At 54.8% G+C, this 27495-nt stretch overlaps 68 non-coding genes across 68 annotated transcripts; 13 read left to right on the top strand and 55 right to left on the bottom strand.

Moving 5' to 3' along the window:
* Nucleotides 1-44: 44 nt before the first annotated feature.
* Trnai-aau lies at nucleotides 45-118 on the bottom strand. The gene has a single exon. It is a non-coding gene; the product is annotated as a tRNA-Ile (tRNA).
* A 198-nt stretch (nucleotides 119-316) lies between these two features.
* Nucleotides 317-388, bottom strand: Trnae-uuc. Its single transcript has one exon. It is a non-coding gene; the product is annotated as a tRNA-Glu (tRNA).
* Nucleotides 389-653: 265 nt separating this feature from the next.
* On the bottom strand, nucleotides 654-726 carry Trnam-cau. The gene has a single exon. It is a non-coding gene; the product is annotated as a tRNA-Met (tRNA).
* A 293-nt stretch (nucleotides 727-1019) lies between these two features.
* Nucleotides 1020-1090, bottom strand: Trnag-gcc. Its single transcript has one exon. It is a non-coding gene; the product is annotated as a tRNA-Gly (tRNA).
* A 341-nt stretch (nucleotides 1091-1431) lies between these two features.
* Nucleotides 1432-1503, top strand: Trnag-ucc. Its single transcript has one exon. It is a non-coding gene; the product is annotated as a tRNA-Gly (tRNA).
* Nucleotides 1504-2084: 581 nt separating this feature from the next.
* Nucleotides 2085-2158, bottom strand: Trnai-aau. The gene has a single exon. It is a non-coding gene; the product is annotated as a tRNA-Ile (tRNA).
* A 198-nt stretch (nucleotides 2159-2356) lies between these two features.
* Trnae-uuc lies at nucleotides 2357-2428 on the bottom strand. Its single transcript has one exon. It is a non-coding gene; the product is annotated as a tRNA-Glu (tRNA).
* Nucleotides 2429-2693: 265 nt separating this feature from the next.
* Trnam-cau lies at nucleotides 2694-2766 on the bottom strand. The gene has a single exon. It is a non-coding gene; the product is annotated as a tRNA-Met (tRNA).
* A 293-nt stretch (nucleotides 2767-3059) lies between these two features.
* On the bottom strand, nucleotides 3060-3130 carry Trnag-gcc. Its single transcript has one exon. It is a non-coding gene; the product is annotated as a tRNA-Gly (tRNA).
* Nucleotides 3131-3471: 341 nt separating this feature from the next.
* Trnag-ucc lies at nucleotides 3472-3543 on the top strand. The gene has a single exon. It is a non-coding gene; the product is annotated as a tRNA-Gly (tRNA).
* A 581-nt stretch (nucleotides 3544-4124) lies between these two features.
* Nucleotides 4125-4198, bottom strand: Trnai-aau. Its single transcript has one exon. It is a non-coding gene; the product is annotated as a tRNA-Ile (tRNA).
* Nucleotides 4199-4396: 198 nt separating this feature from the next.
* Nucleotides 4397-4468, bottom strand: Trnae-uuc. The gene has a single exon. It is a non-coding gene; the product is annotated as a tRNA-Glu (tRNA).
* Nucleotides 4469-4733: 265 nt separating this feature from the next.
* Nucleotides 4734-4806, bottom strand: Trnam-cau. Its single transcript has one exon. It is a non-coding gene; the product is annotated as a tRNA-Met (tRNA).
* A 293-nt stretch (nucleotides 4807-5099) lies between these two features.
* On the bottom strand, nucleotides 5100-5170 carry Trnag-gcc. Its single transcript has one exon. It is a non-coding gene; the product is annotated as a tRNA-Gly (tRNA).
* Nucleotides 5171-5511: 341 nt separating this feature from the next.
* Trnag-ucc lies at nucleotides 5512-5583 on the top strand. Its single transcript has one exon. It is a non-coding gene; the product is annotated as a tRNA-Gly (tRNA).
* Nucleotides 5584-6164: 581 nt separating this feature from the next.
* Trnai-aau lies at nucleotides 6165-6238 on the bottom strand. Its single transcript has one exon. It is a non-coding gene; the product is annotated as a tRNA-Ile (tRNA).
* Nucleotides 6239-6436: 198 nt separating this feature from the next.
* Trnae-uuc lies at nucleotides 6437-6508 on the bottom strand. The gene has a single exon. It is a non-coding gene; the product is annotated as a tRNA-Glu (tRNA).
* A 265-nt stretch (nucleotides 6509-6773) lies between these two features.
* Trnam-cau lies at nucleotides 6774-6846 on the bottom strand. Its single transcript has one exon. It is a non-coding gene; the product is annotated as a tRNA-Met (tRNA).
* Nucleotides 6847-7139: 293 nt separating this feature from the next.
* Nucleotides 7140-7210, bottom strand: Trnag-gcc. The gene has a single exon. It is a non-coding gene; the product is annotated as a tRNA-Gly (tRNA).
* A 341-nt stretch (nucleotides 7211-7551) lies between these two features.
* Trnag-ucc lies at nucleotides 7552-7623 on the top strand. The gene has a single exon. It is a non-coding gene; the product is annotated as a tRNA-Gly (tRNA).
* A 581-nt stretch (nucleotides 7624-8204) lies between these two features.
* Trnai-aau lies at nucleotides 8205-8278 on the bottom strand. Its single transcript has one exon. It is a non-coding gene; the product is annotated as a tRNA-Ile (tRNA).
* Nucleotides 8279-8476: 198 nt separating this feature from the next.
* Nucleotides 8477-8548, bottom strand: Trnae-uuc. Its single transcript has one exon. It is a non-coding gene; the product is annotated as a tRNA-Glu (tRNA).
* Nucleotides 8549-8813: 265 nt separating this feature from the next.
* On the bottom strand, nucleotides 8814-8886 carry Trnam-cau. The gene has a single exon. It is a non-coding gene; the product is annotated as a tRNA-Met (tRNA).
* Nucleotides 8887-9179: 293 nt separating this feature from the next.
* Trnag-gcc lies at nucleotides 9180-9250 on the bottom strand. Its single transcript has one exon. It is a non-coding gene; the product is annotated as a tRNA-Gly (tRNA).
* A 341-nt stretch (nucleotides 9251-9591) lies between these two features.
* On the top strand, nucleotides 9592-9663 carry Trnag-ucc. Its single transcript has one exon. It is a non-coding gene; the product is annotated as a tRNA-Gly (tRNA).
* Nucleotides 9664-10244: 581 nt separating this feature from the next.
* Nucleotides 10245-10318, bottom strand: Trnai-aau. The gene has a single exon. It is a non-coding gene; the product is annotated as a tRNA-Ile (tRNA).
* A 198-nt stretch (nucleotides 10319-10516) lies between these two features.
* Trnae-uuc lies at nucleotides 10517-10588 on the bottom strand. Its single transcript has one exon. It is a non-coding gene; the product is annotated as a tRNA-Glu (tRNA).
* Nucleotides 10589-10853: 265 nt separating this feature from the next.
* On the bottom strand, nucleotides 10854-10926 carry Trnam-cau. Its single transcript has one exon. It is a non-coding gene; the product is annotated as a tRNA-Met (tRNA).
* A 293-nt stretch (nucleotides 10927-11219) lies between these two features.
* Nucleotides 11220-11290, bottom strand: Trnag-gcc. The gene has a single exon. It is a non-coding gene; the product is annotated as a tRNA-Gly (tRNA).
* A 341-nt stretch (nucleotides 11291-11631) lies between these two features.
* On the top strand, nucleotides 11632-11703 carry Trnag-ucc. The gene has a single exon. It is a non-coding gene; the product is annotated as a tRNA-Gly (tRNA).
* Nucleotides 11704-12284: 581 nt separating this feature from the next.
* Trnai-aau lies at nucleotides 12285-12358 on the bottom strand. The gene has a single exon. It is a non-coding gene; the product is annotated as a tRNA-Ile (tRNA).
* Nucleotides 12359-12557: 199 nt separating this feature from the next.
* On the bottom strand, nucleotides 12558-12629 carry Trnae-uuc. The gene has a single exon. It is a non-coding gene; the product is annotated as a tRNA-Glu (tRNA).
* A 265-nt stretch (nucleotides 12630-12894) lies between these two features.
* Trnam-cau lies at nucleotides 12895-12967 on the bottom strand. Its single transcript has one exon. It is a non-coding gene; the product is annotated as a tRNA-Met (tRNA).
* Nucleotides 12968-13260: 293 nt separating this feature from the next.
* Nucleotides 13261-13331, bottom strand: Trnag-gcc. The gene has a single exon. It is a non-coding gene; the product is annotated as a tRNA-Gly (tRNA).
* Nucleotides 13332-13672: 341 nt separating this feature from the next.
* Trnag-ucc lies at nucleotides 13673-13744 on the top strand. The gene has a single exon. It is a non-coding gene; the product is annotated as a tRNA-Gly (tRNA).
* A 581-nt stretch (nucleotides 13745-14325) lies between these two features.
* Trnai-aau lies at nucleotides 14326-14399 on the bottom strand. Its single transcript has one exon. It is a non-coding gene; the product is annotated as a tRNA-Ile (tRNA).
* A 198-nt stretch (nucleotides 14400-14597) lies between these two features.
* On the bottom strand, nucleotides 14598-14669 carry Trnae-uuc. The gene has a single exon. It is a non-coding gene; the product is annotated as a tRNA-Glu (tRNA).
* Nucleotides 14670-14934: 265 nt separating this feature from the next.
* Trnam-cau lies at nucleotides 14935-15007 on the bottom strand. The gene has a single exon. It is a non-coding gene; the product is annotated as a tRNA-Met (tRNA).
* A 293-nt stretch (nucleotides 15008-15300) lies between these two features.
* On the bottom strand, nucleotides 15301-15371 carry Trnag-gcc. Its single transcript has one exon. It is a non-coding gene; the product is annotated as a tRNA-Gly (tRNA).
* A 341-nt stretch (nucleotides 15372-15712) lies between these two features.
* Nucleotides 15713-15784, top strand: Trnag-ucc. The gene has a single exon. It is a non-coding gene; the product is annotated as a tRNA-Gly (tRNA).
* Nucleotides 15785-16365: 581 nt separating this feature from the next.
* On the bottom strand, nucleotides 16366-16439 carry Trnai-aau. The gene has a single exon. It is a non-coding gene; the product is annotated as a tRNA-Ile (tRNA).
* Nucleotides 16440-16638: 199 nt separating this feature from the next.
* Trnae-uuc lies at nucleotides 16639-16710 on the bottom strand. The gene has a single exon. It is a non-coding gene; the product is annotated as a tRNA-Glu (tRNA).
* A 265-nt stretch (nucleotides 16711-16975) lies between these two features.
* Nucleotides 16976-17048, bottom strand: Trnam-cau. Its single transcript has one exon. It is a non-coding gene; the product is annotated as a tRNA-Met (tRNA).
* A 293-nt stretch (nucleotides 17049-17341) lies between these two features.
* On the bottom strand, nucleotides 17342-17412 carry Trnag-gcc. The gene has a single exon. It is a non-coding gene; the product is annotated as a tRNA-Gly (tRNA).
* Nucleotides 17413-17753: 341 nt separating this feature from the next.
* On the top strand, nucleotides 17754-17825 carry Trnag-ucc. The gene has a single exon. It is a non-coding gene; the product is annotated as a tRNA-Gly (tRNA).
* Nucleotides 17826-18406: 581 nt separating this feature from the next.
* Nucleotides 18407-18480, bottom strand: Trnai-aau. The gene has a single exon. It is a non-coding gene; the product is annotated as a tRNA-Ile (tRNA).
* Nucleotides 18481-18678: 198 nt separating this feature from the next.
* Trnae-uuc lies at nucleotides 18679-18750 on the bottom strand. Its single transcript has one exon. It is a non-coding gene; the product is annotated as a tRNA-Glu (tRNA).
* A 265-nt stretch (nucleotides 18751-19015) lies between these two features.
* Nucleotides 19016-19088, bottom strand: Trnam-cau. Its single transcript has one exon. It is a non-coding gene; the product is annotated as a tRNA-Met (tRNA).
* Nucleotides 19089-19381: 293 nt separating this feature from the next.
* Trnag-gcc lies at nucleotides 19382-19452 on the bottom strand. Its single transcript has one exon. It is a non-coding gene; the product is annotated as a tRNA-Gly (tRNA).
* A 341-nt stretch (nucleotides 19453-19793) lies between these two features.
* Nucleotides 19794-19865, top strand: Trnag-ucc. The gene has a single exon. It is a non-coding gene; the product is annotated as a tRNA-Gly (tRNA).
* A 581-nt stretch (nucleotides 19866-20446) lies between these two features.
* Nucleotides 20447-20520, bottom strand: Trnai-aau. Its single transcript has one exon. It is a non-coding gene; the product is annotated as a tRNA-Ile (tRNA).
* A 198-nt stretch (nucleotides 20521-20718) lies between these two features.
* On the bottom strand, nucleotides 20719-20790 carry Trnae-uuc. Its single transcript has one exon. It is a non-coding gene; the product is annotated as a tRNA-Glu (tRNA).
* Nucleotides 20791-21055: 265 nt separating this feature from the next.
* Trnam-cau lies at nucleotides 21056-21128 on the bottom strand. The gene has a single exon. It is a non-coding gene; the product is annotated as a tRNA-Met (tRNA).
* Nucleotides 21129-21421: 293 nt separating this feature from the next.
* Nucleotides 21422-21492, bottom strand: Trnag-gcc. The gene has a single exon. It is a non-coding gene; the product is annotated as a tRNA-Gly (tRNA).
* Nucleotides 21493-21833: 341 nt separating this feature from the next.
* On the top strand, nucleotides 21834-21905 carry Trnag-ucc. The gene has a single exon. It is a non-coding gene; the product is annotated as a tRNA-Gly (tRNA).
* Nucleotides 21906-22486: 581 nt separating this feature from the next.
* Nucleotides 22487-22560, bottom strand: Trnai-aau. Its single transcript has one exon. It is a non-coding gene; the product is annotated as a tRNA-Ile (tRNA).
* A 198-nt stretch (nucleotides 22561-22758) lies between these two features.
* On the bottom strand, nucleotides 22759-22830 carry Trnae-uuc. The gene has a single exon. It is a non-coding gene; the product is annotated as a tRNA-Glu (tRNA).
* A 265-nt stretch (nucleotides 22831-23095) lies between these two features.
* Nucleotides 23096-23168, bottom strand: Trnam-cau. The gene has a single exon. It is a non-coding gene; the product is annotated as a tRNA-Met (tRNA).
* A 293-nt stretch (nucleotides 23169-23461) lies between these two features.
* Nucleotides 23462-23532, bottom strand: Trnag-gcc. Its single transcript has one exon. It is a non-coding gene; the product is annotated as a tRNA-Gly (tRNA).
* Nucleotides 23533-23873: 341 nt separating this feature from the next.
* On the top strand, nucleotides 23874-23945 carry Trnag-ucc. Its single transcript has one exon. It is a non-coding gene; the product is annotated as a tRNA-Gly (tRNA).
* Nucleotides 23946-24526: 581 nt separating this feature from the next.
* Nucleotides 24527-24600, bottom strand: Trnai-aau. The gene has a single exon. It is a non-coding gene; the product is annotated as a tRNA-Ile (tRNA).
* A 198-nt stretch (nucleotides 24601-24798) lies between these two features.
* Trnae-uuc lies at nucleotides 24799-24870 on the bottom strand. Its single transcript has one exon. It is a non-coding gene; the product is annotated as a tRNA-Glu (tRNA).
* Nucleotides 24871-25135: 265 nt separating this feature from the next.
* On the bottom strand, nucleotides 25136-25208 carry Trnam-cau. The gene has a single exon. It is a non-coding gene; the product is annotated as a tRNA-Met (tRNA).
* A 293-nt stretch (nucleotides 25209-25501) lies between these two features.
* Nucleotides 25502-25572, bottom strand: Trnag-gcc. The gene has a single exon. It is a non-coding gene; the product is annotated as a tRNA-Gly (tRNA).
* Nucleotides 25573-25913: 341 nt separating this feature from the next.
* Nucleotides 25914-25985, top strand: Trnag-ucc. The gene has a single exon. It is a non-coding gene; the product is annotated as a tRNA-Gly (tRNA).
* Nucleotides 25986-26566: 581 nt separating this feature from the next.
* On the bottom strand, nucleotides 26567-26640 carry Trnai-aau. Its single transcript has one exon. It is a non-coding gene; the product is annotated as a tRNA-Ile (tRNA).
* Nucleotides 26641-26838: 198 nt separating this feature from the next.
* On the bottom strand, nucleotides 26839-26910 carry Trnae-uuc. Its single transcript has one exon. It is a non-coding gene; the product is annotated as a tRNA-Glu (tRNA).
* A 265-nt stretch (nucleotides 26911-27175) lies between these two features.
* Nucleotides 27176-27248, bottom strand: Trnam-cau. Its single transcript has one exon. It is a non-coding gene; the product is annotated as a tRNA-Met (tRNA).
* Between the last annotated feature and the right edge of the window lie 247 nt (nucleotides 27249-27495).

The raw sequence follows: 27495 nt of genomic DNA, 5'->3' as shown, positions 1-27495 counted from the left end.
CCAGCTGAAATCGGCGCTGCCTTTTCGCAGTAGTAAAAGAGTAGTGGCCCGTGGGGGGATCGAACCCACGACCTTCGCGTTATTAGCACGACGCTCTAACCAACTGAGCTAACGGGCCGCGGCAGATGCAGTTGCTCAGCCCTACGCTGGAATCAGCTGGCATGAAGCCATACACCATTCCTACGGTCGTCGTGTGTCTGCTTCCCTAGTCTATATTCTGCTGACGGTCACGAAACAGTAGCTATATTGCGAGCAGGACGGGAAACGGCCGCTCGGACAGCTCAAACTTGTCACGATTCGTGTGGAAAAAATCCCGTTCCGGTACCGGGAATCGAACCCGGGCCTCCTGGGTGAAAGCCAGGTATCCTAGCCACTAGACCACACCGGATGCGGCCGTTTCATTCGCCCGTTCGTACGGTCGCTTGTCGCATTGTCGCTCTCTTTGCGAGCATCTTTGCACATACTGACTGGCAAGGCGCGCACCTCAAACGTCGCAGAGCAATGCTTTTGGCTTCATGCTCTGCTGGGAGAAGAGGAAAAGGGAAGCTGTATGTAAACATTTTCCCGCTGAAGCGTTGAAACGTTGTGGATAACAAACAAGAAATAAGTTGGCGCCCTAGCAACAGCACCACCATCAGTCACAGAAAATTAGATGCCCCGGGTGAGGATCGAACTCACGACCTTAAGATTATGAGACTTACGCGCTGCCTACTGCGCTACCGAGGCAGGCGATCGTTACACTTTCTGGGATCTTGGTAAGTACCGAATACAAGTGGTAGAGAGTCTGCACTCCCTGGCTCATTTTTTCTGTTGCTACACGTGCATTCACGGCGCGGCAGGCAACTTGCGATGCTAGGCCGACGCCAGTATGTACAATAGCACGCAGGAGTCCAAACGAGCAGTCGTCCGCGCTGCATGATTGGTTCTTTCCACACGGAATCCCGCGGTTCATTCTCATGGCTCACGCAGTTCGAGTGCGAAAGACACGCAGCACCCCTACCGGAGAAAAAACAAAATGATGCATCGGCCGGGAATCGAACCCGGGCCGCCCGCGTGGCAGGCGAGCATTCTACCACTGAACCACCGATGCTCGGGCCGGCGGTACCTTCACGCTGCTTCCCGAGCAGGTGTCTCAAGGGAAAGTGGGACTGCCGTCAAGCGCCGTAGCATTCTGTGGAGAAGATGCTGCAGACGCTGAATCCTGCACTGCGCTGCTTAAAGATGCCGCCAGAACGCGGTCCTCTGCGTACTCTTGCGTCGCCGGCGCCGACTCTTGCCAAAGGATGCGAAATGTGCGCGAATACGCTGTCCGAATGCGTCTGGATGTGCTTCCCTACCCTGCCTCGAAATGCGCCTGCCGGGTACGATCACCTTCGGCCGCTGCCGACAGGCGGGAAGCCGACTCAGCGCGGTGGCGGGGCGCTCGCTTGTGCGGTGGTGGTGTAATGGTCAGCATAGTTGCCTTCCAAGCAGTTGATCCGGGTTCGATTCCCGGCCACCGCAGCAGGCTTTTAATTTCGCCTATGAGTACTTTTGCCACGCGCTCTTAAACTATTGTTTTTTCGCCCTCTTACTCGCTGCATACCAGCCCTTAGTGTGTCTCGACTTGTCTCGACTTTGCTCAGCTGACGCGAGAGCTGACGCTCTCAAATCGGCCTATATCAAAACGACAAGCACGAGAAACGACTGAGAGAGGTAAGGAGAGGCGAGGCGATGGACACACAGCACGCCCCCTTCATTTCACGGTGGCGTCTCCCTGACCGAATCGGGCTGTAGCACCGAAAACAATGGAGAAACAAAAATAGGAAGTAAAACTGCCAATAGTGCCCTGTGTTCCCATGCGCTCACCCGCCCAAGTACTGACAAGGGCCAAAGTTGTTACGCATCGGCAATCGGACATTTTCTTTCATTTTCTCTAACCAGTGTATTCAAGATATTATGGCCATTGCCGAGCGAATGCTGTAGTGCTTCCCCACGAGTCGGGTTCGGATCCTCTGTCAACTTCCACGCAGGGTGATGATCATTTGGTCATCACACTCGCCAGCTGAAATCGGCGCTGCCTTTTCGCAGTAGTAAAAGAGTAGTGGCCCGTGGGGGGATCGAACCCACGACCTTCGCGTTATTAGCACGACGCTGTAACCAACTGAGCTAACGGGCCTCGGCAGATGCAGTTGCTCAGCCCTACGCTGAAATCAGCTGGCATGAAGCCATACACCATTCCTACGGTCGTCGTGTGTCTGCTTCCCTAGTCTATATTCTGCTGACGGTCACGAAACAGTAGCTATATTGCGAGCAGGACGGGAAACGGCCGCTCGGACAGCTCAAACTTGTCACGATTCGTGTGGAAAAAATCCCGTTCCGGTACCGGGAATCGAACCCGGGCCTCCTGGGTGAAAGCCAGGTATCCTAGCCACTAGACCACACCGGATGCGGCCGTTTCATTCGCCCGTTCGTACGGTCGCTTGTCGCATTGTCGCTCTCTTTGCGAGCATCTTTGCACATACTGACTGGCAAGGCGCGCACCTCAAACGTCGCAGAGCAATGCTTTTGGCTTCATGCTCTGCTGGGAGAAGAGGAAAAGGGAAGCTGTATGTAAACATTTTCCCGCTGAAGCGTTGAAACGTTGTGGATAACAAACAAGAAATAAGTTGGCGCCCTAGCAACAGCACCACCATCAGTCACAGAAAATTAGATGCCCCGGGTGAGGATCGAACTCACGACCTTAAGATTATGAGACTTACGCGCTGCCTACTGCGCTACCGAGGCAGGCGATCGTTACACTTTCTGGGATCTTGGTAAGTACCGAATACAAGTGGTAGAGAGTCTGCACTCCCTGGCTCATTTTTTCTGTTGCTACACGTGCATTCACGGCGCGGCAGGCAACTTGCGATGCTAGGCCGACGCCAGTATGTACAATAGCACGCAGGAGTCCAAACGAGCAGTCGTCCGCGCTGCATGATTGGTTCTTTCCACACGGAATCCCGCGGTTCATTCTCATGGCTCACGCAGTTCGAGTGCGAAAGACACGCAGCACCCCTACCGGAGAAAAAACAAAATGATGCATCGGCCGGGAATCGAACCCGGGCCGCCCGCGTGGCAGGCGAGCATTCTACCACTGAACCACCGATGCTCGGGCCGGCGGTACCTTCACGCTGCTTCCCGAGCAGGTGTCTCAAGGGAAAGTGGGACTGCCGTCAAGCGCCGTAGCATTCTGTGGAGAAGATGCTGCAGACGCTGAATCCTGCACTGCGCTGCTTAAAGATGCCGCCAGAACGCGGTCCTCTGCGTACTCTTGCGTCGCCGGCGCCGACTCTTGCCAAAGGATGCGAAATGTGCGCGGATACGCTGTCCGAATGCGTCTGGATGTGCTCCCCTAGCCTGCCTCGAAATGCGCCTGCCGGGTACGATCACCTTCGGCCGCTGCCGACAGGCGGGAAGCCGACTCAGCGCGGTGGCGGGGCGCTCGCTTGTGCGGTGGTGGTGTAATGGTCAGCATAGTTGCCTTCCAAGCAGTTGATCCGGGTTCGATTCCCGGCCACCGCAGCAGGCTTTTAATTTCGCCTATGAGTACTTTTGCCACGCGCCCTTAAACTATTGTTTTTTCGCCCTCTTACTCGCTGCATACCAGCCCTTAGTGTGTCTCGACTTGTCTCGACTTTGCTCAGCTGACGCGAGAGCTGACGCTCTCAAATCGGCCTATATCAAAACGACAAGCACGAGAAACGACTGAGAGAGGTAAGGAGAGGCGAGGCGATGGACACACAGCACGCCCCCTTCATTTCACGGTGGCGTCTCCCTGACCGAATCGGGCTGTAGCTCCGAAAACAATGGAGAAACAAAAATAGGAAGTAAAACTGCCAATAGTGCCCTGTGTTCCCATGCGCTCACCCGCCCAAGTACTGACAAGGGCCAAAGTTGTTACGCATCGGCAATCGGACATTTTCTTTCATTTTCTCTAACCAGTGTATTCAAGATATTATGGCCATTGCCGAGCGAATGCTGTAGTGCTTCCCCACGAGTCGGGTTCGGATCCTCTGTCAACTTCCACGCAGGGTGATGATCATTTGGTCATCACACTCGCCAGCTGAAATCGGCGCTGCCTTTTCGCAGTAGTAAAAGAGTAGTGGCCCGTGGGGGGATCGAACCCACGACCTTCGCGTTATTAGCACGACGCTCTAACCAACTGAGCTAACGGGCCTCGGCAGATGCAGTTGCTCAGCCCTACGCTGGAATCAGCTGGCATGAAGCCATACACCATTCCTACGGTCGTCGTGTGTCTGCTTCCCTAGTCTATATTCTGCTGACGGTCACGAAACAGTAGCTATATTGCGAGCAGGACGGGAAACGGCCGCTCGGACAGCTCAAACTTGTCACGATTCGTGTGGAAAAAATCCCGTTCCGGTACCGGGAATCGAACCCGGGCCTCCTGGGTGAAAGCCAGGTATCCTAGCCACTAGACCACACCGGATGCGGCCGTTTCATTCGCCCGTTCGTACGGTCGCTTGTCGCATTGTCGCTCTCTTTGCGAGCATCTTTGCACATACTGACTGGCAAGGCGCGCACCTCAAACGTCGCAGAGCAATGCTTTTGGCTTCATGCTCTGCTGGGAGAAGAGGAAAAGGGAAGCTGTATGTAAACATTTTCCCGCTGAAGCGTTGAAACGTTGTGGATAACAAACAAGAAATAAGTTGGCGCCCTAGCAACAGCACCACCATCAGTCACAGAAAATTAGATGCCCCGGGTGAGGATCGAACTCACGACCTTAAGATTATGAGACTTACGCGCTGCCTACTGCGCTACCGAGGCAGGCGATCGTTACACTTTCTGGGATCTTGGTAAGTACCGAATACAAGTGGTAGAGAGTCTGCACTCCCTGGCTCATTTTTTCTGTTGCTACACGTGCATTCACGGCGCGGCAGGCAACTTGCGATGCTAGGCCGACGCCAGTATGTACAATAGCACGCAGGAGTCCAAACGAGCAGTCGTCCGCGCTGCATGATTGGTTCTTTCCACACGGAATCCCGCGGTTCATTCTCATGGCTCACGCAGTTCGAGTGCGAAAGACACGCAGCACCCCTACCGGAGAAAAAACAAAATGATGCATCGGCCGGGAATCGAACCCGGGCCGCCCGCGTGGCAGGCGAGCATTCTACCACTGAACCACCGATGCTCGGGCCGGCGGTACCTTCACGCTGCTTCCCGAGCAGGTGTCTCAAGGGAAAGTGGGACTGCCGTCAAGCGCCGTAGCATTCTGTGGAGAAGATGCTGCAGACGCTGAATCCTGCACTGCGCTGCTTAAAGATGCCGCCAGAACGCGGTCCTCTGCGTACTCTTGCGTCGCCGGCGCCGACTCTTGCCAAAGGATGCGAAATGTGCGCGGATACGCTGTCCGAATGCGTCTGGATGTGCTCCCCTAGCCTGCCTCGAAATGCGCCTGCCGGGTACGATCACCTTCGGCCGCTGCCGACAGGCGGGAAGCCGACTCAGCGCGGTGGCGGGGCGCTCGCTTGTGCGGTGGTGGTGTAATGGTCAGCATAGTTGCCTTCCAAGCAGTTGATCCGGGTTCGATTCCCGGCCACCGCAGCAGGCTTTTAATTTCGCCTATGAGTACTTTTGCCACGCGCTCTTAAACTATTGTTTTTTCGCCCTCTTACTCGCTGCATACCAGCCCTTAGTGTGTCTCGACTTGTCTCGACTTTGCTCAGCTGACGCGAGAGCTGACGCTCTCAAATCGGCCTATATCAAAACGACAAGCACGAGAAACGACTGAGAGAGGTAAGGAGAGGCGAGGCGATGGACACACAGCACGCCCCCTTCATTTCACGGTGGCGTCTCCCTGACCGAATCGGGCTGTAGCTCCGAAAACAATGGAGAAACAAAAATAGGAAGTAAAACTGCCAATAGTGCCCTGTGTTCCCATGCGCTCACCCGCCCAAGTACTGACAAGGGCCAAAGTTGTTACGCATCGGCAATCGGACATTTTCTTTCATTTTCTCTAACCAGTGTATTCAAGATATTATGGCCATTGCCGAGCGAATGCTGTAGTGCTTCCCCACGAGTCGGGTTCGGATCCTCTGTCAACTTCCACGCAGGGTGATGATCATTTGGTCATCACACTCGCCAGCTGAAATCGGCGCTGCCTTTTCGCAGTAGTAAAAGAGTAGTGGCCCGTGGGGGGATCGAACCCACGACCTTCGCGTTATTAGCACGACGCTCTAACCAACTGAGCTAACGGGCCTCGGCAGATGCAGTTGCTCAGCCCTACGCTGAAATCAGCTGGCATGAAGCCATACACCATTCCTACGGTCGTCGTGTGTCTGCTTCCCTAGTCTATATTCTGCTGACGGTCACGAAACAGTAGCTATATTGCGAGCAGGACGGGAAACGGCCGCTCGGACAGCTCAAACTTGTCACGATTCGTGTGGAAAAAATCCCGTTCCGGTACCGGGAATCGAACCCGGGCCTCCTGGGTGAAAGCCAGGTATCCTAGCCACTAGACCACACCGGATGCGGCCGTTTCATTCGCCCGTTCGTACGGTCGCTTGTCGCATTGTCGCTCTCTTTGCGAGCATCTTTGCACATACTGACTGGCAAGGCGCGCACCTCAAACGTCGCAGAGCAATGCTTTTGGCTTCATGCTCTGCTGGGAGAAGAGGAAAAGGGAAGCTGTATGTAAACATTTTCCCGCTGAAGCGTTGAAACGTTGTGGATAACAAACAAGAAATAAGTTGGCGCCCTAGCAACAGCACCACCATCAGTCACAGAAAATTAGATGCCCCGGGTGAGGATCGAACTCACGACCTTAAGATTATGAGACTTACGCGCTGCCTACTGCGCTACCGAGGCAGGCGATCGTTACACTTTCTGGGATCTTGGTAAGTACCGAATACAAGTGGTAGAGAGTCTGCACTCCCTGGCTCATTTTTTCTGTTGCTACACGTGCATTCACGGCGCGGCAGGCAACTTGCGATGCTAGGCCGACGCCAGTATGTACAATAGCACGCAGGAGTCCAAACGAGCAGTCGTCCGCGCTGCATGATTGGTTCTTTCCACACGGAATCCCGCGGTTCATTCTCATGGCTCACGCAGTTCGAGTGCGAAAGACACGCAGCACCCCTACCGGAGAAAAAACAAAATGATGCATCGGCCGGGAATCGAACCCGGGCCGCCCGCGTGGCAGGCGAGCATTCTACCACTGAACCACCGATGCTCGGGCCGGCGGTACCTCCACGCTGCTTCCCGAGCAGGTGTCTCAAGGGAAAGTGGGACTGCCGTCAAGCGCCGTAGCATTCTGTGGAGAAGATGCTGCAGACGCTGAATCCTGCACTGCGCTGCTTAAAGATGCCGCCAGAACGCGGTCCTCTGCGTACTCTTGCGTCGCCGGCGCCGACTCTTGCCAAAGGATGCGAAATGTGCGCGGATACGCTGTCCGAATGCGTCTGGATGTGCTCCCCTAGCCTGCCTCGAAATGCGCCTGCCGGGTACGATCACCTTCGGCCGCTGCCGACAGGCGGGAAGCCGACTCAGCGCGGTGGCGGGGCGCTCGCTTGTGCGGTGGTGGTGTAATGGTCAGCATAGTTGCCTTCCAAGCAGTTGATCCGGGTTCGATTCCCGGCCACCGCAGCAGGCTTTTAATTTCGCCTATGAGTACTTTTGCCACGCGCTCTTAAACTATTGTTTTTTCGCCCTCTTACTCGCTGCATACCAGCCCTTAGTGTGTCTCGACTTGTCTCGACTTTGCTCAGCTGACGCGAGAGCTGACGCTCTCAAATCGGCCTATATCAAAACGACAAGCACGAGAAACGACTGAGAGAGGTAAGGAGAGGCGAGGCGATGGACACACAGCACGCCCCCTTCATTTCACGGTGGCGTCTCCCTGACCGAATCGGGCTGTAGCTCCGAAAACAATGGAGAAACAAAAATAGGAAGTAAAACTGCCAATAGTGCCCTGTGTTCCCATGCGCTCACCCGCCCAAGTACTGACAAGGGCCAAAGTTGTTACGCATCGGCAATCGGACATTTTCTTTCATTTTCTCTAACCAGTGTATTCAAGATATTATGGCCATTGCCGAGCGAATGCTGTAGTGCTTCCCCACGAGTCGGGTTCGGATCCTCTGTCAACTTCCACGCAGGGTGATGATCATTTGGTCATCACACTCGCCAGCTGAAATCGGCGCTGCCTTTTCGCAGTAGTAAAAGAGTAGTGGCCCGTGGGGGGATCGAACCCACGACCTTCGCGTTATTAGCACGACGCTCTAACCAACTGAGCTAACGGGCCTCGGCAGATGCAGTTGCTCAGCCCTACGCTGGAATCAGCTGGCATGAAGCCATACACCATTCCTACGGTCGTCGTGTGTCTGCTTCCCTAGTCTATATTCTGCTGACGGTCACGAAACAGTAGCTATATTGCGAGCAGGACGGGAAACGGCCGCTCGGACAGCTCAAACTTGTCACGATTCGTGTGGAAAAAATCCCGTTCCGGTACCGGGAATCGAACCCGGGCCTCCTGGGTGAAAGCCAGGTATCCTAGCCACTAGACCACACCGGATGCGGCCGTTTCATTCGCCCGTTCGTACGGTCGCTTGTCGCATTGTCGCTCTCTTTGCGAGCATCTTTGCACATACTGACTGGCAAGGCGCGCACCTCAAACGTCGCAGAGCAATGCTTTTGGCTTCATGCTCTGCTGGGAGAAGAGGAAAAGGGAAGCTGTATGTAAACATTTTCCCGCTGAAGCGTTGAAACGTTGTGGATAACAAACAAGAAATAAGTTGGCGCCCTAGCAACAGCACCACCATCAGTCACAGAAAATTAGATGCCCCGGGTGAGGATCGAACTCACGACCTTAAGATTATGAGACTTACGCGCTGCCTACTGCGCTACCGAGGCAGGCGATCGTTACACTTTCTGGGATCTTGGTAAGTACCGAATACAAGTGGTAGAGAGTCTGCACTCCCTGGCTCATTTTTTCTGTTGCTACACGTGCATTCACGGCGCGGCAGGCAACTTGCGATGCTAGGCCGACGCCAGTATGTACAATAGCACGCAGGAGTCCAAACGAGCAGTCGTCCGCGCTGCATGATTGGTTCTTTCCACACGGAATCCCGCGGTTCATTCTCATGGCTCACGCAGTTCGAGTGCGAAAGACACGCAGCACCCCTACCGGAGAAAAAACAAAATGATGCATCGGCCGGGAATCGAACCCGGGCCGCCCGCGTGGCAGGCGAGCATTCTACCACTGAACCACCGATGCTCGGGCCGGCGGTACCTTCACGCTGCTTCCCGAGCAGGTGTCTCAAGGGAAAGTGGGACTGCCGTCAAGCGCCGTAGCATTCTGTGGAGAAGATGCTGCAGACGCTGAATCCTGCACTGCGCTGCTTAAAGATGCCGCCAGAACGCGGTCCTCTGCGTACTCTTGCGTCGCCGGCGCCGACTCTTGCCAAAGGATGCGAAATGTGCGCGGATACGCTGTCCGAATGCGTCTGGATGTGCTCCCCTAGCCTGCCTCGAAATGCGCCTGCCGGGTACGATCACCTTCGGCCGCTGCCGACAGGCGGGAAGCCGACTCAGCGCGGTGGCGGGGCGCTCGCTTGTGCGGTGGTGGTGTAATGGTCAGCATAGTTGCCTTCCAAGCAGTTGATCCGGGTTCGATTCCCGGCCACCGCAGCAGGCTTTTAATTTCGCCTATGAGTACTTTTGCCACGCGCTCTTAAACTATTGTTTTTTCGCCCTCTTACTCGCTGCATACCAGCCCTTAGTGTGTCTCGACTTGTCTCGACTTTGCTCAGCTGACGCGAGAGCTGACGCTCTCAAATCGGCCTATATCAAAACGACAAGCACGAGAAACGACTGAGAGAGGTAAGGAGAGGCGAGGCGATGGACACACAGCACGCCCCCTTCATTTCACGGTGGCGTCTCCCTGACCGAATCGGGCTGTAGCTCCGAAAACAATGGAGAAACAAAAATAGGAAGTAAAACTGCCAATAGTGCCCTGTGTTCCCATGCGCTCACCCGCCCAAGTACTGACAAGGGCCAAAGTTGTTACGCATCGGCAATCGGACATTTTCTTTCATTTTCTCTAACCAGTGTATTCAAGATATTATGGCCATTGCCGAGCGAATGCTGTAGTGCTTCCCCACGAGTCGGGTTCGGATCCTCTGTCAACTTCCACGCAGGGTGATGATCATTTGGTCATCACACTCGCCAGCTGAAATCGGCGCTGCCTTTTCGCAGTAGTAAAAGAGTAGTGGCCCGTGGGGGGATCGAACCCACGACCTTCGCGTTATTAGCACGACGCTCTAACCAACTGAGCTAACGGGCCTCGGCAGATGCAGTTGCTCAGCCCTACGCTGAAATCAGCTGGCATGAAGCCATACACCATTCCTACGGTCGTCGTGTGTCTGCTTCCCTAGTCTATATTCTGCTGACGGTCACGAAACAGTAGCTATATTGCGAGCAGGACGGGAAACGGCCGCTCGGACAGCTCAAACTTGTCACGATTCGTGTGGAAAAAATTCCGTTCCGGTACCGGGAATCGAACCCGGGCCTCCTGGGTGAAAGCCAGGTATCCTAGCCACTAGACCACACCGGATGCGGCCGTTTCAGTCGACCGTTCGTACGGTCGCTTGTCGCATTGTCGCTCTCTTTGCGAGCATCTTTGCACATACTGACTGGCAAGGCGCGCACCTCAAACGTCGCAGAGCAATGCTTTTGGCTTCATGCTCTGCTGGGAGAAGAGGAAAAGGGAAGCTGTATGTAAACATTTTCCCGCTGAAGCGTTGAAACGTTGTGGATAACAAACAAGAAATAAGTTGGCGCCCTAGCAACAGCACCACCATCAGTCACAGAAAATTAGATGCCCCGGGTGAGGATCGAACTCACGACCTTAAGATTATGAGACTTACGCGCTGCCTACTGCGCTACCGAGGCAGGCGATCGTTACACTTTCTGGGATCTTGGTAAGTACCGAATACAAGTGGTAGAGAGTCTGCACTCCCTGGCTCATTTTTTCTGTTGCTACACGTGCATTCACGGCGCGGCAGGCAACTTGCGATGCTAGGCCGACGCCAGTATGTACAATAGCACGCAGGAGTCCAAACGAGCAGTCGTCCGCGCTGCATGATTGGTTCTTTCCACACGGAATCCCGCGGTTCATTCTCATGGCTCACGCAGTTCGAGTGCGAAAGACACGCAGCACCCCTACCGGAGAAAAAACAAAATGATGCATGGGCCGGGAATCGAACCCGGGCCGCCCGCGTGGCAGGCGAGCATTCTACCACTGAACCACCGATGCTCGGGCCGGCGGTACCTTCACGCTGCTTCCCGAGCAGGTGTCTCAAGGGAAAGTGGGACTGCCGTCAAGCGCCGTAGCATTCTGTGGAGAAGATGCTGCAGACGCTGAATCCTGCACTGCGCTGCTTAAAGATGCCGCCAGAACGCGGTCCTCTGCGTACTCTTGCGTCGCCGGCGCCGACTCTTGCCAAAGGATGCGAAATGTGCGCGGATACGCTGTCCGAATGCGTCTGGATGTGCTCCCCTAGCCTGCCTCGAAATGCGCCTGCCGGGTACGATCACCTTCGGCCGCTGCCGACAGGCGGGAAGCCGACTCAGCGCGGTGGCGGGGCGCTCGCTTGTGCGGTGGTGGTGTAATGGTCAGCATAGTTGCCTTCCAAGCAGTTGATCCGGGTTCGATTCCCGGCCACCGCAGCAGGCTTTTAATTTCGCCTATGAGTACTTTTGCCACGCGCTCTTAAACTATTGTTTTTTCGCCCTCTTACTCGCTGCATACCAGCCCTTAGTGTGTCTCGACTTGTCTCGACTTTGCTCAGCTGACGCGAGAGCTGACGCTCTCAAATCGGCCTATATCAAAACGACAAGCACGAGAAACGACTGAGAGAGGTAAGGAGAGGCGAGGCGATGGACACACAGCACGCCCCCTTCATTTCACGGTGGCGTCTCCCTGACCGAATCGGGCTGTAGCTCCGAAAACAATGGAGAAACAAAAATAGGAAGTAAAACTGCCAATAGTGCCCTGTGTTCCCATGCGCTCACCCGCCCAAGTACTGACAAGGGCCAAAGTTGTTACGCATCGGCAATCGGACATTTTCTTTCATTTTCTCTAACCAGTGTATTCAAGATATTATGGCCATTGCCGAGCGAATGCTGTAGTGCTTCCCCACGAGTCGGGTTCGGATCCTCTGTCAACTTCCACGCAGGGTGATGATCATTTGGTCATCACACTCGCCAGCTGAAATCGGCGCTGCCTTTTCGCAGTAGTAAAAGAGTAGTGGCCCGTGGGGGGATCGAACCCACGACCTTCGCGTTATTAGCACGACGCTCTAACCAACTGAGCTAACGGGCCTCGGCAGATGCAGTTGCTCAGCCCTACGCTGGAATCAGCTGGCATGAAGCCATACACCATTCCTACGGTCGTCGTGTGTCTGCTTCCCTAGTCTATATTCTGCTGACGGTCACGAAACAGTAGCTATATTGCGAGCAGGACGGGAAACGGCCGCTCGGACAGCTCAAACTTGTCACGATTCGTGTGGAAAAAAATCCCGTTCCGGTACCGGGAATCGAACCCGGGCCTCCTGGGTGAAAGCCAGGTATCCTAGCCACTAGACCACACCGGATGCGGCCGTTTCATTCGCCCGTTCGTACGGTCGCTTGTCGCATTGTCGCTCTCTTTGCGAGCATCTTTGCACATACTGACTGGCAAGGCGCGCACCTCAAACGTCGCAGAGCAATGCTTTTGGCTTCATGCTCTGCTGGGAGAAGAGGAAAAGGGAAGCTGTATGTAAACATTTTCCCGCTGAAGCGTTGAAACGTTGTGGATAACAAACAAGAAATAAGTTGGCGCCCTAGCAACAGCACCACCATCAGTCACAGAAAATTAGATGCCCCGGGTGAGGATCGAACTCACGACCTTAAGATTATGAGACTTACGCGCTGCCTACTGCGCTACCGAGGCAGGCGATCGTTACACTTTCTGGGATCTTGGTAAGTACCGAATACAAGTGGTAGAGAGTCTGCACTCCCTGGCTCATTTTTTCTGTTGCTACACGTGCATTCACGGCGCGGCAGGCAACTTGCGATGCTAGGCCGACGCCAGTATGTACAATAGCACGCAGGAGTCCAAACGAGCAGTCGTCCGCGCTGCATGATTGGTTCTTTCCACACGGAATCCCGCGGTTCATTCTCATGGCTCACGCAGTTCGAGTGCGAAAGACACGCAGCACCCCTACCGGAGAAAAAACAAAATGATGCATCGGCCGGGAATCGAACCCGGGCCGCCCGCGTGGCAGGCGAGCATTCTACCACTGAACCACCGATGCTCGGGCCGGCGGTACCTTCACGCTGCTTCCCGAGCAGGTGTCTCAAGGGAAAGTGGGACTGCCGTCAAGCGCCGTAGCATTCTGTGGAGAAGATGCTGCAGACGCTGAATCCTGCACTGCGCTGCTTAAAGATGCCGCCAGAACGCGGTCCTCTGCGTACTCTTGCGTCGCCGGCGCCGACTCTTGCCAAAGGATGCGAAATGTGCGCGGATACGCTGTCCGAATGCGTCTGGATGTGCTCCCCTAGCCTGCCTCGAAATGCGCCTGCCGGGTACGATCACCTTCGGCCGCTGCCGACAGGCGGGAAGCCGACTCAGCGCGGTGGCGGGGCGCTCGCTTGTGCGGTGGTGGTGTAATGGTCAGCATAGTTGCCTTCCAAGCAGTTGATCCGGGTTCGATTCCCGGCCACCGCAGCAGGCTTTTAATTTCGCCTATGAGTACTTTTGCCACGCGCTCTTAAACTATTGTTTTTTCGCCCTCTTACTCGCTGCATACCAGCCCTTAGTGTGTCTCGACTTGTCTCGACTTTGCTCAGCTGACGCGAGAGCTGACGCTCTCAAATCGGCCTATATCAAAACGACAAGCACGAGAAACGACTGAGAGAGGTAAGGAGAGGCGAGGCGATGGACACACAGCACGCCCCCTTCATTTCACGGTGGCGTCTCCCTGACCGAATCGGGCTGTAGCTCCGAAAACAATGGAGAAACAAAAATAGGAAGTAAAACTGCCAATAGTGCCCTGTGTTCCCATGCGCTCACCCGCCCAAGTACTGACAAGGGCCAAAGTTGTTACGCATCGGCAATCGGACATTTTCTTTCATTTTCTCTAACCAGTGTATTCAAGATATTATGGCCATTGCCGAGCGAATGCTGTAGTGCTTCCCCACGAGTCGGGTTCGGATCCTCTGTCAACTTCCACGCAGGGTGATGATCATTTGGTCATCACACTCGCCAGCTGAAATCGGCGCTGCCTTTTCGCAGTAGTAAAAGAGTAGTGGCCCGTGGGGGGATCGAACCCACGACCTTCGCGTTATTAGCACGACGCTCTAACCAACTGAGCTAACGGGCCTCGGCAGATGCAGTTGCTCAGCCCTACGCTGAAATCAGCTGGCATGAAGCCATACACCATTCCTACGGTCGTCGTGTGTCTGCTTCCCTAGTCTATATTCTGCTGACGGTCACGAAACAGTAGCTATATTGCGAGCAGGACGGGAAACGGCCGCTCGGACAGCTCAAACTTGTCACGATTCGTGTGGAAAAAATCCCGTTCCGGTACCGGGAATCGAACCCGGGCCTCCTGGGTGAAAGCCAGGTATCCTAGCCACTAGACCACACCGGATGCGGCCGTTTCATTCGCCCGTTCGTACGGTCGCTTGTCGCATTGTCGCTCTCTTTGCGAGCATCTTTGCACATACTGACTGGCAAGGCGCGCACCTCAAACGTCGCAGAGCAATGCTTTTGGCTTCATGCTCTGCTGGGAGAAGAGGAAAAGGGAAGCTGTATGTAAACATTTTCCCGCTGAAGCGTTGAAACGTTGTGGATAACAAACAAGAAATAAGTTGGCGCCCTAGCAACAGCACCACCATCAGTCACAGAAAATTAGATGCCCCGGGTGAGGATCGAACTCACGACCTTAAGATTATGAGACTTACGCGCTGCCTACTGCGCTACCGAGGCAGGCGATCGTTACACTTTCTGGGATCTTGGTAAGTACCGAATACAAGTGGTAGAGAGTCTGCACTCCCTGGCTCATTTTTTCTGTTGCTACACGTGCATTCACGGCGCGGCAGGCAACTTGCGATGCTAGGCCGACGCCAGTATGTACAATAGCACGCAGGAGTCCAAACGAGCAGTCGTCCGCGCTGCATGATTGGTTCTTTCCACACGGAATCCCGCGGTTCATTCTCATGGCTCACGCAGTTCGAGTGCGAAAGACACGCAGCACCCCTACCGGAGAAAAAACAAAATGATGCATCGGCCGGGAATCGAACCCGGGCCGCCCGCGTGGCAGGCGAGCATTCTACCACTGAACCACCGATGCTCGGGCCGGCGGTACCTTCACGCTGCTTCCCGAGCAGGTGTCTCAAGGGAAAGTGGGACTGCCGTCAAGCGCCGTAGCATTCTGTGGAGAAGATGCTGCAGACGCTGAATCCTGCACTGCGCTGCTTAAAGATGCCGCCAGAACGCGGTCCTCTGCGTACTCTTGCGTCGCCGGCGCCGACTCTTGCCAAAGGATGCGAAATGTGCGCGGATACGCTGTCCGAATGCGTCTGGATGTGCTCCCCTAGCCTGCCTCGAAATGCGCCTGCCGGGTACGATCACCTTCGGCCGCTGCCGACAGGCGGGAAGCCGACTCAGCGCGGTGGCGGGGCGCTCGCTTGTGCGGTGGTGGTGTAATGGTCAGCATAGTTGCCTTCCAAGCAGTTGATCCGGGTTCGATTCCCGGCCACCGCAGCAGGCTTTTAATTTCGCCTATGAGTACTTTTGCCACGCGCTCTTAAACTATTGTTTTTTCGCCCTCTTACTCGCTGCATACCAGCCCTTAGTGTGTCTCGACTTGTCTCGACTTTGCTCAGCTGACGCGAGAGCTGACGCTCTCAAATCGGCCTATATCAAAACGACAAGCACGAGAAACGACTGAGAGAGGTAAGGAGAGGCGAGGCGATGGACACACAGCACGCCCCCTTCATTTCACGGTGGCGTCTCCCTGACCGAATCGGGCTGTAGCTCCGAAAACAATGGAGAAACAAAAATAGGAAGTAAAACTGCCAATAGTGCCCTGTGTTCCCATGCGCTCACCCGCCCAAGTACTGACAAGGGCCAAAGTTGTTACGCATCGGCAATCGGACATTTTCTTTCATTTTCTCTAACCAGTGTATTCAAGATATTATGGCCATTGCCGAGCGAATGCTGTAGTGCTTCCCCACGAGTCGGGTTCGGATCCTCTGTCAACTTCCACGCAGGGTGATGATCATTTGGTCATCACACTCGCCAGCTGAAATCGGCGCTGCCTTTTCGCAGTAGTAAAAGAGTAGTGGCCCGTGGGGGGATCGAACCCACGACCTTCGCGTTATTAGCACGACGCTCTAACCAACTGAGCTAACGGGCCTCGGCAGATGCAGTTGCTCAGCCCTACGCTGGAATCAGCTGGCATGAAGCCATACACCATTCCTACGGTCGTCGTGTGTCTGCTTCCCTAGTCTATATTCTGCTGACGGTCACGAAACAGTAGCTATATTGCGAGCAGGACGGGAAACGGCCGCTCGGACAGCTCAAACTTGTCACGATTCGTGTGGAAAAAAATCCCGTTCCGGTACCGGGAATCGAACCCGGGCCTCCTGGGTGAAAGCCAGGTATCCTAGCCACTAGACCACACCGGATGCGGCCGTTTCATTCGCCCGTTCGTACGGTCGCTTGTCGCATTGTCGCTCTCTTTGCGAGCATCTTTGCACATACTGACTGGCAAGGCGCGCACCTCAAACGTCGCAGAGCAATGCTTTTGGCTTCATGCTCTGCTGGGAGAAGAGGAAAAGGGAAGCTGTATGTAAACATTTTCCCGCTGAAGCGTTGAAACGTTGTGGATAACAAACAAGAAATAAGTTGGCGCCCTAGCAACAGCACCACCATCAGTCACAGAAAATTAGATGCCCCGGGTGAGGATCGAACTCACGACCTTAAGATTATGAGACTTACGCGCTGCCTACTGCGCTACCGAGGCAGGCGATCGTTACACTTTCTGGGATCTTGGTAAGTACCGAATACAAGTGGTAGAGAGTCTGCACTCCCTGGCTCATTTTTTCTGTTGCTACACGTGCATTCACGGCGCGGCAGGCAACTTGCGATGCTAGGCCGACGCCAGTATGTACAATAGCACGCAGGAGTCCAAACGAGCAGTCGTCCGCGCTGCATGATTGGTTCTTTCCACACGGAATCCCGCGGTTCATTCTCATGGCTCACGCAGTTCGAGTGCGAAAGACACGCAGCACCCCTACCGGAGAAAAAACAAAATGATGCATCGGCCGGGAATCGAACCCGGGCCGCCCGCGTGGCAGGCGAGCATTCTACCACTGAACCACCGATGCTCGGGCCGGCGGTACCTTCACGCTGCTTCCCGAGCAGGTGTCTCAAGGGAAAGTGGGACTGCCGTCAAGCGCCGTAGCATTCTGTGGAGAAGATGCTGCAGACGCTGAATCCTGCACTGCGCTGCTTAAAGATGCCGCCAGAACGCGGTCCTCTGCGTACTCTTGCGTCGCCGGCGCCGACTCTTGCCAAAGGATGCGAAATGTGCGCGGATACGCTGTCCGAATGCGTCTGGATGTGCTCCCCTAGCCTGCCTCGAAATGCGCCTGCCGGGTACGATCACCTTCGGCCGCTGCCGACAGGCGGGAAGCCGACTCAGCGCGGTGGCGGGGCGCTCGCTTGTGCGGTGGTGGTGTAATGGTCAGCATAGTTGCCTTCCAAGCAGTTGATCCGGGTTCGATTCCCGGCCACCGCAGCAGGCTTTTAATTTCGCCTATGAGTACTTTTGCCACGCGCTCTTAAACTATTGTTTTTTCGCCGTCTTACTCGCTGCATACCAGCCCTTAGTGTGTCTCGACTTGTCTCGACTTTGCTCAGCTGACGCGAGAGCTGACGCTCTCAAATCGGCCTATATCAAAACGACAAGCACGAGAAACGACTGAGAGAGGTAAGGAGAGGCGAGGCGATGGACACACAGCACGCCCCCTTCATTTCACGGTGGCGTCTCCCTGACCGAATCGGGCTGTAGCTCCGAAAACAATGGAGAAACAAAAATAGGAAGTAAAACTGCCAATAGTGCCCTGTGTTCCCATGCGCTCACCCGCCCAAGTACTGACAAGGGCCAAAGTTGTTACGCATCGGCAATCGGACATTTTCTTTCATTTTCTCTAACCAGTGTATTCAAGATATTATGGCCATTGCCGAGCGAATGCTGTAGTGCTTCCCCACGAGTCGGGTTCGGATCCTCTGTCAACTTCCACGCAGGGTGATGATCATTTGGTCATCACACTCGCCAGCTGAAATCGGCGCTGCCTTTTCGCAGTAGTAAAAGAGTAGTGGCCCGTGGGGGGATCGAACCCACGACCTTCGCGTTATTAGCACGACGCTCTAACCAACTGAGCTAACGGGCCTCGGCAGATGCAGTTGCTCAGCCCTACGCTGGAATCAGCTGGCATGAAGCCATACACCATTCCTACGGTCGTCGTGTGTCTGCTTCCCTAGTCTATATTCTGCTGACGGTCACGAAACAGTAGCTATATTGCGAGCAGGACGGGAAACGGCCGCTCGGACAGCTCAAACTTGTCACGATTCGTGTGGAAAAAATCCCGTTCCGGTACCGGGAATCGAACCCGGGCCTCCTGGGTGAAAGCCAGGTATCCTAGCCACTAGACCACACCGGATGCGGCCGTTTCATTCGCCCGTTCGTACGGTCGCTTGTCGCATTGTCGCTCTCTTTGCGAGCATCTTTGCACATACTGACTGGCAAGGCGCGCACCTCAAACGTCGCAGAGCAATGCTTTTGGCTTCATGCTCTGCTGGGAGAAGAGGAAAAGGGAAGCTGTATGTAAACATTTTCCCGCTGAAGCGTTGAAACGTTGTGGATAACAAACAAGAAATAAGTTGGCGCCCTAGCAACAGCACCACCATCAGTCACAGAAAATTAGATGCCCCGGGTGAGGATCGAACTCACGACCTTAAGATTATGAGACTTACGCGCTGCCTACTGCGCTACCGAGGCAGGCGATCGTTACACTTTCTGGAATCTTGGTAAGTACCGAATACAAGTGGTAGAGAGTCTGCACTCCCTGGCTCATTTTTTCTGTTGCTACACGTGCATTCACGGCGCGGCAGGCAACTTGCGATGCTAGGCCGACGCCAGTATGTACAATAGCACGCAGGAGTCCAAACGAGCAGTCGTCCGCGCTGCATGATTGGTTCTTTCCACACGGAATCCCGCGGTTCATTCTCATGGCTCACGCAGTTCGAGTGCGAAAGACACGCAGCACCCCTACCGGAGAAAAAACAAAATGATGCATCGGCCGGGAATCGAACCCGGGCCGCCCGCGTGGCAGGCGAGCATTCTACCACTGAACCACCGATGCTCGGGCCGGCGGTACCTTCACGCTGCTTCCCGAGCAGGTGTCTCAAGGGAAAGTGGGACTGCCGTCAAGCGCCGTAGCATTCTGTGGAGAAGATGCTGCAGACGCTGAATCCTGCACTGCGCTGCTTAAAGATGCCGCCAGAACGCGGTCCTCTGCGTACTCTTGCGTCGCCGGCGCCGACTCTTGCCAAAGGATGCGAAATGTGCGCGGATACGCTGTCCGAATGCGTCTGGATGTGCTCCCCTAGCCTGCCTCGAAATGCGCCTGCCGGGTACGATCACCTTCGGCCGCTGCCGACAGGCGGGAAGCCGACTCAGCGCGGTGGCGGGGCGCTCGCTTGTGCGGTGGTGGTGTAATGGTCAGCATAGTTGCCTTCCAAGCAGTTGATCCGGGTTCGATTCCCGGCCACCGCAGCAGGCTTTTAATTTCGCCTATGAGTACTTTTGCCACGCGCTCTTAAACTATTGTTTTTTCGCCCTCTTACTCGCTGCATACCAGCCCTTAGTGTGTCTCGACTTGTCTCGACTTTGCTCAGCTGACGCGAGAGCTGACGCTCTCAAATCGGCCTATATCAAAACGACAAGCACGAGAAACGACTGAGAGAGGTAAGGAGAGGCGAGGCGATGGACACACAGCACGCCCCCTTCATTTCACGGTGGCGTCTCCCTGACCGAATCGGGCTGTAGCTCCGAAAACAATGGAGAAACAAAAATAGGAAGTAAAACTGCCAATAGTGCCCTGTGTTCCCATGCGCTCACCCGCCCAAGTACTGACAAGGGCCAAAGTTGTTACGCATCGGCAATCGGACATTTTCTTTCATTTTCTCTAACCAGTGTATTCAAGATATTATGGCCATTGCCGAGCGAATGCTGTAGTGCTTCCCCACGAGTCGGGTTCGGATCCTCTGTCAACTTCCACGCAGGGTGATGATCATTTGGTCATCACACTCGCCAGCTGAAATCGGCGCTGCCTTTTCGCAGTAGTAAAAGAGTAGTGGCCCGTGGGGGGATCGAACCCACGACCTTCGCGTTATTAGCACGACGCTCTAACCAACTGAGCTAACGGGCCTCGGCAGATGCAGTTGCTCAGCCCTACGCTGGAATCAGCTGGCATGAAGCCATACACCATTCCTACGGTCGTCGTGTGTCTGCTTCCCTAGTCTATATTCTGCTGACGGTCACGAAACAGTAGCTATATTGCGAGCAGGACGGGAAACGGCCGCTCGGACAGCTCAAACTTGTCACGATTCGTGTGGAAAAAATCCCGTTCCGGTACCGGGAATCGAACCCGGGCCTCCTGGGTGAAAGCCAGGTATCCTAGCCACTAGACCACACCGGATGCGGCCGTTTCATTCGCCCGTTCGTACGGTCGCTTGTCGCATTGTCGCTCTCTTTGCGAGCATCTTTGCACATACTGACTGGCAAGGCGCGCACCTCAAACGTCGCAGAGCAATGCTTTTGGCTTCATGCTCTGCTGGGAGAAGAGGAAAAGGGAAGCTGTATGTAAACATTTTCCCGCTGAAGCGTTGAAACGTTGTGGATAACAAACAAGAAATAAGTTGGCGCCCTAGCAACAGCACCACCATCAGTCACAGAAAATTAGATGCCCCGGGTGAGGATCGAACTCACGACCTTAAGATTATGAGACTTACGCGCTGCCTACTGCGCTACCGAGGCAGGCGATCGTTACACTTTCTGGGATCTTGGTAAGTACCGAATACAAGTGGTAGAGAGTCTGCACTCCCTGGCTCATTTTTTCTGTTGCTACACGTGCATTCACGGCGCGGCAGGCAACTTGCGATGCTAGGCCGACGCCAGTATGTACAATAGCACGCAGGAGTCCAAACGAGCAGTCGTCCGCGCTGCATGATTGGTTCTTTCCACACGGAATCCCGCGGTTCATTCTCATGGCTCACGCAGTTCGAGTGCGAAAGACACGCAGCACCCCTACCGGAGAAAAAACAAAGTGATGCATCGGCCGGGAATCGAACCCGGGCCGCCCGCGTGGCAGGCGAGCATTCTACCACTGAACCACCGATGCTCGGGCCGGCGGTACCTTCACGCTGCTTCCCGAGCAGGTGTCTCAAGGGAAAGTGGGACTGCCGTCAAGCGCCGTAGCATTCTGTGGAGAAGATGCTGCAGACGCTGAATCCTGCACTGCGCTGCTTAAAGATGCCGCCAGAACGCGGTCCTCTGCGTACTCTTGCGTCGCCGGCGCCGACTCTTGCCAAAGGATGCGAAATGTGCGCGGATACGCTGTCCGAATGCGTCTGGATGTGCTCCCCTAGCCTGCCTCGAAATGCGCCTGCCGGGTACGATCACCTTCGGCCGCTGCCGACAGGCGGGAAGCCGACTCAGCGCGGTGGCGGGGCGCTCGCTTGTGCGGTGGTGGTGTAATGGTCAGCATAGTTGCCTTCCAAGCAGTTGATCCGGGTTCGATTCCCGGCCACCGCAGCAGGCTTTTAATTTCGCCTATGAGTACTTTTGCCACGCGCTCTTAAACTATTGTTTTTTCGCCCTCTTACTCGCTGCATACCAGCCCTTAGTGTGTCTCGACTTGTCTCGACTTTGCTCAGCTGACGCGAGAGCTGACGCTCTCAAATCGGCCTATATCAAAACGACAAGCACGAGAAACGACTGAGAGAGGTAAGGAGAGGCGAGGCGATGGACACACAGCACGCCCCCTTCATTTCACGGTGGCGTCTCCCTGACCGAATCGGGCTGTAGCTCCGAAAACAATGGAGAAACAAAAATAGGAAGTAAAACTGCCAATAGTGCCCTGTGTTCCCATGCGCTCACCCGCCCAAGTACTGACAAGGGCCAAAGTTGTTACGCATCGGCAATCGGACATTTTCTTTCATTTTCTCTAACCAGTGTATTCAAGATATTATGGCCATTGCCGAGCGAATGCTGTAGTGCTTCCCCACGAGTCGGGTTCGGATCCTCTGTCAACTTCCACGCAGGGTGATGATCATTTGGTCATCACACTCGCCAGCTGAAATCGGCGCTGCCTTTTCGCAGTAGTAAAAGAGTAGTGGCCCGTGGGGGGATCGAACCCACGACCTTCGCGTTATTAGCACGACGCTCTAACCAACTGAGCTAACGGGCCTCGGCAGATGCAGTTGCTCAGCCCTACGCTGGAATCAGCTGGCATGAAGCCATACACCATTCCTACGGTCGTCGTGTGTCTGCTTCCCTAGTCTATATTCTGCTGACGGTCACGAAACAGTAGCTATATTGCGAGCAGGACGGGAAACGGCCGCTCGGACAGCTCAAACTTGTCACGATTCGTGTGGAAAAAATCCCGTTCCGGTACCGGGAATCGAACCCGGGCCTCCTGGGTGAAAGCCAGGTATCCTAGCCACTAGACCACACCGGATGCGGCCGTTTCATTCGCCCGTTCGTACGGTCGCTTGTCGCATTGTCGCTCTCTTTGCGAGCATCTTTGCACATACTGACTGGCAAGGCGCGCACCTCAAACGTCGCAGAGCAATGCTTTTGGCTTCATGCTCTGCTGGGAGAAGAGGAAAAGGGAAGCTGTATGTAAACATTTTCCCGCTGAAGCGTTGAAACGTTGTGGATAACAAACAAGAAATAAGTTGGCGCCCTAGCAACAGCACCACCATCAGTCACAGAAAATTAGATGCCCCGGGTGAGGATCGAACTCACGACCTTAAGATTATGAGACTTACGCGCTGCCTACTGCGCTACCGAGGCAGGCGATCGTTACACTTTCTGGGATCTTGGTAAGTACCGAATACAAGTGGTAGAGAGTCTGCACTCCCTGGCTCATTTTTTCTGTTGCTACACGTGCATTCACGGCGCGGCAGGCAACTTGCGATGCTAGGCCGACGCCAGTATGTACAATAGCACGCAGGAGTCCAAACGAGCAGTCGTCCGCGCTGCATGATTGGTTCTTTCCACACGGAATCCCGCGGTTCATTCTCATGGCTCACGCAGTTCGAGTGCGAAAGACACGCAGCACCCCTACCGGAGAAAAAACAAAGTGATGCATCGGCCGGGAATCGAACCCGGGCCGCCCGCGTGGCAGGCGAGCATTCTACCACTGAACCACCGATGCTCGGGCCGGCGGTACCTTCACGCTGCTTCCCGAGCAGGTGTCTCAAGGGAAAGTGGGACTGCCGTCAAGCGCCGTAGCATTCTGTGGAGAAGATGCTGCAGACGCTGAATCCTGCACTGCGCTGCTTAAAGATGCCGCCAGAACGCGGTCCTCTGCGTACTCTTGCGTCGCCGGCGCCGACTCTTGCCAAAGGATGCGAAATGTGCGCGGATACGCTGTCCGAATGCGTCTGGATGTGCTCCCCTAGCCTGCCTCGAAATGCGCCTGCCGGGTACGATCACCTTCGGCCGCTGCCGACAGGCGGGAAGCCGACTCAGCGCGGTGGCGGGGCGCTCGCTTGTGCGGTGGTGGTGTAATGGTCAGCATAGTTGCCTTCCAAGCAGTTGATCCGGGTTCGATTCCCGGCCACCGCAGCAGGCTTTTAATTTCGCCTATGAGTACTTTTGCCACGCGCTCTTAAACTATTGTTTTTTCGCCCTCTTACTCGCTGCATACCAGCCCTTAGTGTGTCTCGACTTGTCTCGACTTTGCTCAGCTGACGCGAGAGCTGACGCTCTCAAATCGGCCTATATCAAAACGACAAGCACGAGAAACGACTGAGAGAGGTAAGGAGAGGCGAGGCGATGGACACACAGCACGCCCCCTTCATTTCACGGTGGCGTCTCCCTGACCGAATCGGGCTGTAGCTCCGAAAACAATGGAGAAACAAAAATAGGAAGTAAAACTGCCAATAGTGCCCTGTGTTCCCATGCGCTCACCCGCCCAAGTACTGACAAGGGCCAAAGTTGTTACGCATCGGCAATCGGACATTTTCTTTCATTTTCTCTAACCAGTGTATTCAAGATATTATGGCCATTGCCGAGCGAATGCTGTAGTGCTTCCCCACGAGTCGGGTTCGGATCCTCTGTCAACTTCCACGCAGGGTGATGATCATTTGGTCATCACACTCGCCAGCTGAAATCGGCGCTGCCTTTTCGCAGTAGTAAAAGAGTAGTGGCCCGTGGGGGGATCGAACCCACGACCTTCGCGTTATTAGCACGACGCTCTAACCAACTGAGCTAACGGGCCTCGGCAGATGCAGTTGCTCAGCCCTACGCTGGAATCAGCTGGCATGAAGCCATACACCATTCCTACGGTCGTCGTGTGTCTGCTTCCCTAGTCTATATTCTGCTGACGGTCACGAAACAGTAGCTATATTGCGAGCAGGACGGGAAACGGCCGCTCGGACAGCTCAAACTTGTCACGATTCGTGTGGAAAAAATCCCGTTCCGGTACCGGGAATCGAACCCGGGCCTCCTGGGTGAAAGCCAGGTATCCTAGCCACTAGACCACACCGGATGCGGCCGTTTCATTCGCCCGTTCGTACGGTCGCTTGTCGCATTGTCGCTCTCTTTGCGAGCATCTTTGCACATACTGACTGGCAAGGCGCGCACCTCAAACGTCGCAGAGCAATGCTTTTGGCTTCATGCTCTGCTGGGAGAAGAGGAAAAGGGAAGCTGTATGTAAACATTTTCCCGCTGAAGCGTTGAAACGTTGTGGATAACAAACAAGAAATAAGTTGGCGCCCTAGCAACAGCACCACCATCAGTCACAGAAAATTAGATGCCCCGGGTGAGGATCGAACTCACGACCTTAAGATTATGAGACTTACGCGCTGCCTACTGCGCTACCGAGGCAGGCGATCGTTACACTTTCTGGGATCTTGGTAAGTACCGAATACAAGTGGTAGAGAGTCTGCACTCCCTGGCTCATTTTTTCTGTTGCTACACGTGCATTCACGGCGCGGCAGGCAACTTGCGATGCTAGGCCGACGCCAGTATGTACAATAGCACGCAGGAGTCCAAACGAGCAGTCGTCCGCGCTGCATGATTGGTTCTTTCCACACGGAATCCCGCGGTTCATTCTCATGGCTCACGCAGTTCGAGTGCGAAAGACACGCAGCACCCCTACCGGAGAAAAAACAAAGTGATGCATGGGCCGGGAATCGAACCCGGGCCGCCCGCGTGGCAGGCGAGCATTCTACCACTGAACCACCGATGCTCGGGCCGGCGGTACCTTCACGCTGCTTCCCGAGCAGGTGTCTCAAGGGAAAGTGGGACTGCCGTCAAGCGCCGTAGCATTCTGTGGAGAAGATGCTGCAGACGCTGAATCCTGCACTGCGCTGCTTAAAGATGCCGCCAGAACGCGGTCCTCTGCGTACTCTTGCGTCGCCGGCGCCGACTCTTGCCAAAGGATGGGAAATGTGCGCGGATACGCTGTCCGGATGCGTCTGGATGTGCTCCCCTAGCCTGCCTCGAAATGCGCCTGCCGGGTACGATCACCTTCGGCCGCTGCCGACAGGCGGGAAGCCGACTCAGCGCGGTGGCGGGGCGCTCGCTTGTGCGGTGGTGGTGTAATGGTCAGCATAGTTGCCTTCCAAGCAGTTGATCCGGGTTCGATTCCCGGCCACCGCAGCAGGCTTTTAATTTCGCCTATGAGTACTTTTGCCACGCGCTCTTAAACTATTGTTTTTTCGCCCTCTTACTCGCTGCATACCAGCCCTTAGTGTGTCTCGACTTGTCTCGACTTTGCTCAGCTGACGCGAGAGCTGACGCTCTCAAATCGGCCTATATCAAAACGACAAGCACGAGAAACGACTGAGAGAGGTAAGGAGAGGCGAGGCGATGGACACACAGCACGCCCCCTTCATTTCACGGTGGCGTCTCCCTGACCGAATCGGGCTGTAGCTCCGAAAACAATGGAGAAACAAAAATAGGAAGTAAAACTGCCAATAGTGCCCTGTGTTCCCATGCGCTCACCCGCCCAAGTACTGACAAGGGCCAAAGTTGTTACGCATCGGCAATCGGACATTTTCTTTCATTTTCTCTAACCAGTGTATTCAAGATATTATGGCCATTGCCGAGCGAATGCTGTAGTGCTTCCCCACGAGTCGGGTTCGGATCCTCTGTCAACTTCCACGCAGGGTGATGATCATTTGGTCATCACACTCGCCAGCTGAAATCGGCGCTGCCTTTTCGCAGTAGTAAAAGAGTAGTGGCCCGTGGGGGGATCGAACCCACGACCTTCGCGTTATTAGCACGACGCTCTAATCAACTGAGCTAACGGGCCTCGGCAGATGCAGTTGCTCAGCCCTACGCTGGAATCAGCTGGCATGAAGCCATACACCATTCCTACGGTCGTCGTGTGTCTGCTTCCCTAGTCTATATTCTGCTGACGGTCACGAAACAGTAGCTATATTGCGAGCAGGACGGGAAACGGCCGCTCGGACAGCTCAAACTTGTCACGATTCGTGTGGAAAAAATCCCGTTCCGGTACCGGGAATCGAACCCGGGCCTCCTGGGTGAAAGCCAGGTATCCTAGCCACTAGACCACACCGGATGCGGCCGTTTCATTCGCCCGTTCGTACGGTCGCTTGTCGCATTGTCGCTCTCTTTGCGAGCATCTTTGCACATACTGACTGGCAAGGCGCGCACCTCAAACGTCGCAGAGCAATGCTTTTGGCTTCATGCTCTGCTGGGAGAAGAGGAAAAGGGAAGCTGTATGTAAACATTTTCCCGCTGAAGCGTTGAAACGTTGTGGATAACAAACAAGAAATAAGTTGGCGCCCTAGCAACAGCACCACCATCAGTCACAGAAAATTAGATGCCCCGGGTGAGGATCGAACTCACGACCTTAAGATTATGAGACTTACGCGCTGCCTACTGCGCTACCGAGGCAGGCGATCGTTACACTTTCTGGGATCTTGGTAAGTACCGAATACAAGTGGTAGAGAGTCTGCACTCCCTGGCTCATTTTTTCTGTTGCTACACGTGCATTCACGGCGCGGCAGGCAACTTGCGATGCTAGGCCGACGCCAGTATGTACAATAGCACGCAGGAGTCCAAACGAGCAGTCGTCCGCGCTGCATGATTGGTTCTTTCCACACGGAATCCCGCGGTTCATTCTCATGGCTCACGCAGTTCG

Source organism: Schistocerca americana, unplaced genomic scaffold (assembly GCF_021461395.2).
Source record: "Schistocerca americana isolate TAMUIC-IGC-003095 unplaced genomic scaffold, iqSchAmer2.1 HiC_scaffold_180, whole genome shotgun sequence".
NCBI classification, from domain to species: Eukaryota; Metazoa; Arthropoda; class Insecta; order Orthoptera; family Acrididae; genus Schistocerca; species Schistocerca americana.
The sequence above is the reverse complement of the archived record's forward strand: the minus strand, read 5'-3'. Positions and strand labels throughout refer to the sequence as shown.